Source organism: Camelus ferus, chromosome 1, assembly GCF_009834535.1.
Source record: "Camelus ferus isolate YT-003-E chromosome 1, BCGSAC_Cfer_1.0, whole genome shotgun sequence".
NCBI lineage: Eukaryota > Metazoa > Chordata > Mammalia > Artiodactyla > Camelidae > Camelus > Camelus ferus.
The window spans coordinates 1,943,556-1,949,791 of record NC_045696.1 but is presented as its reverse complement, the minus strand read 5'-3'; the positions used below and the strand labels follow the sequence as shown (position 1 = coordinate 1,949,791).

The 6,236-nt window shown below is 56.4% G+C and overlaps 1 long non-coding RNA gene across 1 annotated transcript; it reads right to left on the bottom strand.

Moving 5' to 3' along the window:
• Positions 1-489: 489 nt before the first annotated feature.
• LOC116668125 lies at positions 490-3,137 on the bottom strand. The gene is made up of 3 exons (XR_004325206.1): positions 2,190-3,137; positions 1,989-2,075; positions 490-1,703 (listed from the first exon to the last, which is right to left on the bottom strand). It is a non-coding gene; the product is annotated as an uncharacterized LOC116668125 (long non-coding RNA).
• Positions 3,138-6,236: the final 3,099 nt, after the last annotated feature.

Below are 6,236 nucleotides of genomic sequence, written 5' to 3'. Positions count from 1 at the left end.
TCCAAACTCCTCCTGGTCCCCACCTAGGTGAGAGCAGGGCAGAGCCACAGAGGGAAGGCGCCTGGTCCCTGAGGGGCCGCACGGGGGAGGCGTCCTGGAATGGACTCTGACCAGGTAGGGTGCAGACTTGTCTGGGGTTAAAGCACAGGCGCCTTCTCCAGTTCCCCCGGGGACAGGGACGAGCCTCTGCCCCGTCGGATGAGCCGGGGGGGTCGGGGAAGACTGAGGTGCGCACCTCCCCCCACCTCCCGTGTCTCCAGGTCCGTTCAGCACCCACAGCCCCCGCTGCCAGTGTGCTCCCCTGCCCACACTGATGGATGGTGCCACCTCCCTCAGCGAGCTCCTTGGCGGTCCCCAGTGGCCCATGGGATGACATTTGGGTGTTGAGGCTGCCGCTCACCAGCCCCCAGTCTCCAGTGCCCCCTCCCATCTGCCGGGCCCCTGCCCAGCCTAACAACAGCGGAGGTAACAAAGACCACCCAAGTCAAAGGCTCTTTATTCAGTGTTCCGGGCAGCCTGGAGGCGGGAAGAGCTGCGTGGGGCAGCGGGGAGGTGGGGGTGGACCAGAAGCGCGTCCCCTGTGACTGTTCAGGGTGTACACCTGGCTCCCTCCTGTAGGTCCTGAGCTGGAATCGGCGACAAACTTAGGGAGGCCGGCGGGCGGTCACGGGCCAAGCTCTGTCGGTTCTGGGCCGACTGTTTTTGCTTCCGGGATGGTCTCAGGAGGCAGCGGTCTGGCCTGGAGCCAGGGTGACTCACACGGCCACCCCGGCTGGTCCTGGAGGCGGCGGGTCGGCCACCTGGGCAGGTTGCTGAAGGCTGAGTCAGAGTCTCATTTTCACGTGATCTGGCCACTCCCGTGTGTACATGCAGTCTCCCACGGCCAAAATTTCTCATCCTAAGTTTAAGCAGTCACGTCAAGATGTAAGAGGTAACTGGTGGTTGGGGGCCGGCTCAGCGGTAGAGCGCATGCGTAGTCAGCACGCAGGAGGGGTTCATTCCCCAGTGCCTCCATTAAAAATAAACTTAGCTCCCCCCCCGAAAAATAATAGAAATTTAAAAATAAAAAAAAGCGACCGTGAAGTCACTCTTTTCAGCGTACTGCCGCGTGTGCTGCGAGCGCCGGGAGGGAGGCGGAGTCGTGTGGAGGCAACCTGCCCGCTCACTACACCGTGAACACAGAAAGTCATCGCTCTTCGTCTTGTCCCCGTGTTTCAGCAACGTGAAGTCCGCGCGGCTGAAGGGGACGCTGTTGGCTAAGGGGGGCCGCCCAGGCTGGTGTCCCTGGTGAGTGTGTGTGAGGCAGTGTTGGGTTCAGGTGTGTGAGCCCAGGAGTGAGCGTGCAAGTGCGTGCGCGTGTGTGCGCCGTGGGTGAGGCTCCGTGCTCACCAGTGATAAATACGAGTCCAGCAGGAAGCAGTTAACACCGCTGCTGCCATCAGCTCAGAGGCCCGGCTTCCCGTGCGGTCAGGGGACGAGGGGATCTGAGTGTCACGACGGCCGGTTGGGACCCCGGGTGGAGGGCAGCTTGTTTCTGTCGGCAGCACGAGTGGATGTGACTTCTGTCCAGGGCGGCTTGCCCACGTGGCCTGCAGGACGTTGTCCCACCCACTTGCGGGGTCAGAGCCTCAGCCTGGACCGTTGGCTGACCGGGCGCTTTTCCTCCCGTGGTGTCACACCCCCGGGAGGGGCACTGGCAGCAGCTGAGAAGGTGGGAAGTTAGGGTTGGGGTCTCCCTAGGGTCTGGCTCCCTGACCGCAGAGCATCACCTCCCCTCCTGGCCCCCCACACTGTGCCTTGGGAGACTCAAAGCACCCGGAAGCCCCAGAGTCCTGGGGACACTTGCAGGCCACCAGGGACACTGGAAGAGAACATAGGGGCCCCTCCCTGTGCCCTCAGGAAGTGCTAGGCATTGCTGCGTCCCCAGTTTGAAGGCCACTGGCCTAGAGAGGCCCCTCTTTTCTGGCCCCCCGGCCCCCCGGGCTCACCTGGCCCTTGGTACAAACTTCTCCACTGCACGAGCACCGGCTGGCAGCACCTTATACACAGGTGCACCTCCTCCGATGACCAGCATCCTGGGAATGGGAACATAGCATTCTTTCTTTTTGTAATTGAAGAAATATTATTTTATAATAACTGCACTTAATAAAACAAACAAATCCGAAGAATGTAAAAGACACTTTGTGTACCTTCTCCTCCCGCCTCAGGCTGGCCCGCCGAGGTGACCACCGAGAGCTCTCATCCGAGGGTCGTCTCTGGTAGCCTTTGTCCGTGTCGGTCTTCAAACCCTTTCCCAGGTAACTGGAAGCTCTGCAGACTCCATCAGGTCCCGTTGTGGAAGCCAAACATCAGTCCCCAGGGATTCGCACCTTCATCTCTGGGATCTGGGATTATGTCATCTGAGAGGGTGAAAGGGACTTTGCAGATGGGATTAAAGTAAAGGTCTTGAGAAGGGAGGTTATCCTCAGAAGGCAGAAAGGTCGGAGAGAGAAGTGGCCATGGAAGCAGAGGCCAGAGGGGGCAGGAGACGTGGTGCCGCCCTTGAAAGGCGGAGGAGGAAGCCGAGGAGGCCGCCAGAGAGAAAGCAGCCCTGGCCGCACACCGAGCTCGATTTAGGGCTTCTGACCTCCTAACTCCAAGATAATAGATTGGCGTAGTTTTAAGCCGCTCGGTTGTGGTCACTTACTAGCAAACTCATGCACAACTGTTCTCCAAATAACCATAAAACACGTTTAAGCAGCGTGAGACTGGAGACATCCGTGGAGCGGCTGCAAAAACTCACATAACAAGACCGCATTTAAGAAAAGCCACATTCAAAACAAGACGCAATTATTTCATAAGTAGCAACAAACAGCTGCAAATCCGTCTTAACAGACGGGTGGCCTTGGTCCAGAACCTTGACACGCATGTTTATTTTGCCACTTGGAAGAGTAAGAGGACTTTCATTCGAGCCGTGTGGTTAAGGAGGCTCCGGCGCCCGCTCTAGCTGGTGGCTGTGAGCACAGCCATCCGAACCCGGCCGCCGGCCCCGAGTGTCCCAGGAGAACGGGCTCCGGCTGGCTCCCGCTGTGGCGGCGCGGTCCCTGCGGGAGGGGACCCGGGCCCTGGGCGTCGGCTCGCGGCGGGGCGGGGGGTCAGGGGAAGGAGCAGCCCCGCTTGCCTCCCCTTCTGCCCCCACGTCACTGGGCTTCAGGGAGCCCCCAGCGAAACCAGCACGACGCAGGCTGCTCTGCACCCTGAGTCTGAACTCCGAGGAGCTGCCGGGCGTGGCACCTCGAAGAGGCACTCAGGCCTGGAACATGCCCATTCTCTCTAAACCTCTCGGGATCCCCATTCTTCACGGTGCTACCCCAGGTGGGCCAGCGTCCCACTCACAGCTGTGGGCCCTGTACTCAGCACCAAGGCCTGAGACTGTTTACAGGACGGAGCAAAGTAAACCAAAGTTCCACTTTTTTTTCCCCAAAATGTGAAATTCCCTTGGAATGCTGTTCTTTGTGGTGATGGGGTCTAATTGTTACCATTCCTGCTGCTTCTTACAAGAAAACAAAAATTAACCCAGGATGGTTTCTAAGACAAATACTGCAATCTTGCAGAGGAGACACTGCCTTGGGAAAGAGCTCGGGCGTCCTCCTTTCTTGCTGCAGTTCCTTCTCCTACTTAAAACCAAAAAAAATTCTCACATCCAAACCACTGGCCTACTCTGGAACGGAAGGCCCCCCCGACCTTCTGGGAGGCTTTTATGTATATATTTACCTAAAATTTAGTCTAACGGCAATCATCTAACCATCTTTTATTCTTTTCTATGAAATATCTCTGCCAGGAAGAATCCATGTACAAACTTGGACGGAACTGATTCTCTTACTGGCCAAATGGAAATACAGCTGCCATGTGCTCCTGGCCCATTCACTGAGAAGCAGTATAAACACCTTATTTGTGGTCTGAGACAGTCAATGTCATTTTTTCTTTTCATGGTATGACTTTTTGACGACAGGGACCCCCGAGGGTCAGCCATGGCGTAGCCCACACCGCCAGTCAACAGGATGGGGAGGGAGGGCAGCAGGGGAGGGGTGGCCACCACAGAGAGGGAAACCCAGGTTCATGTGGCTACTTCTTGGTTTACTGTTTTTAGACCTTATTTGCTGGCTTCTTGCTATGAATGATTGGATTTTAGCTCTTTTGCATCCTAATTTCTCCTCCCCATCCTCTCAATATCATGATTTTTAATTTATAAACAATGTTTGTGTTATTTTGATTGAAGAAATATTGCTTATAGCAAAGGCCAGTGGTGTACGCTGTCACACATCTTTCCCGATACTGCTTTATGTTTTTCCTGGCCTTTCCACATGCCTTTGTTTTTTTCCCTTACACTGTTTTAATCATACCCTCATTTTCCCCCAACTCTCCCTCACGTCAGGTGCATTGGTTTCCTCTGGCTATGTACTCAAGGGCCACAAAGTGGCATGGCTTAAAACAACAGAAATTTATTCTTTCACAGTTCAGGGGGCAGGAAGTCCAACATCAAGGTGCCAGCAGGGCCGTGCTCTCTTTGCAACAATGCTGAGGGAGGATCCTTCCTTGTTTTTTGCAGTTTCTGACAGTTGCCAGCAGTCCTTGGATTTCCTTGGCTGGAAGCCACATCAGCTCGATCTCTGCCTTCCTCGTCACATGGTCATCTCTCTCTGTCTGTTTGTCTCTCCTCTTCTTATAAGGACACCGGTCATACCGGGTGAGGGCCCGCTCTGGCCCTGTGTTGCCGCCCCTTAATTGGATCACATCTGCAAAGACGCTATTTCCAAATACAGTCACCTTCACGCTACCGGGGGCAGGGCTTGCACATTTCTCCCTGGAGGACACAACTCAACCCACAGTATCAGGGATCCTTTCCCATCCCCAGGGACTTCCTTCCAGAGCCCTCCATCCTCCTGCTCCGCGTTGAACTGGCTGCTCTCCACACCTGCTCAGAGGGACTGTCCTGGCTTTCCCAACACTGTCCCCATGAGCTGGAGAGACTGCTTCAGGGACCCACGTCTTTTTCTTTCTTGGTTTAATCTCCTCATTTTGCTAAAGTAGTGTCCTAAGAAAGGGTGTGTGGGCAGTGTGTTTTCTGGGCTTTTACGTGTCTGAAAACAGCCTTAGCCACTTTCGCACTTGACCGACCGTTTGGTCAGTGAGTGAATTCTCAGCAAAAGTAACCCCCAGCAGCATCTGGATGGACCACTCTGCCGACCCCTGCACCTCCAGCTGCAGACAGTCAGTCCTCACTCCTCCGTGGGTGACAGGTATTTTGTTCCTCAAAGATCTTTCAGGACCTCCTTTCCCCCCTTGATATTCTGAAGTTCACAGTAATGCATCTAGTGGGGGCTGTTATTATTGTTGTTCATTTTGGGGGGCACTTAAGTGGATCCTTGTGGCCAGGAGGTGGCCTCCCGGAAACACACCGAGCACAGCGAAGAGAGGGTCCCGCTCTCAGAGCCACCCAGATGGGCCGCCCGGCGCAGACCCCTGCTGATGCTCCTCCCTGCCTCCGAGTGTGGGCGCACCCCATTTAGGGCCTCCTCTGCCTCCTCACTCCTCAGTGTGGTGGCCTTACTCCTTGGGCTGCAAATACACCTGCACCTGCCTGCTTGCCAGGGACTGGGCCCCCGTGTTTCCCGAGTGCCCTGCAGAGCCGCCCCCCATCCTCCTGAGCTCTCCCCTCCCATCCCGGGGTCTCAGAGCCACAGTCCCCCTCCCAGGCCCCTTGGGTTCCTGCACAGCAATTTTTTTTTCTTTTGTTGTTGAGGGGAGGTAATTAGGCTTATTTATTTATTTTAGAGGAGGTACCGGGGGCTGAACCCAGGGCCTCATGAACACTAAGCATGTGTTCTGCCGCTTGAGCTATACTGCTCCCTGCGCAGCAGTTCTTGAAAATAGGGGCCCAACCCCCTCCCTCTGGCTGAGGCCTAGCAGGTGACCTGATGCCCCGTGTTAGGGCACCTGTAGGCTGAGGGGCTTTCCTGGAGGAGGAGGGGTGGTGGGCTGCCAGGGGACAGGGGCGGGGTCCCCCTGCCCACTGCGTCCCCGGGCCAGGCGGGGAAGGCCCCCCAACTGAAAATGCGCGGAGGGGCGGGAGGACAGGCATTTGCCCACCAGGGCGAGTCGGTTGCAAGGGCTCGAGTCGGGCCGGAGGACAGAGGACATGCTGCAGCGCCTGGTCTGGCTCTGTTTGCTTTGCCGGGAGCCATGTATTTGGAGGG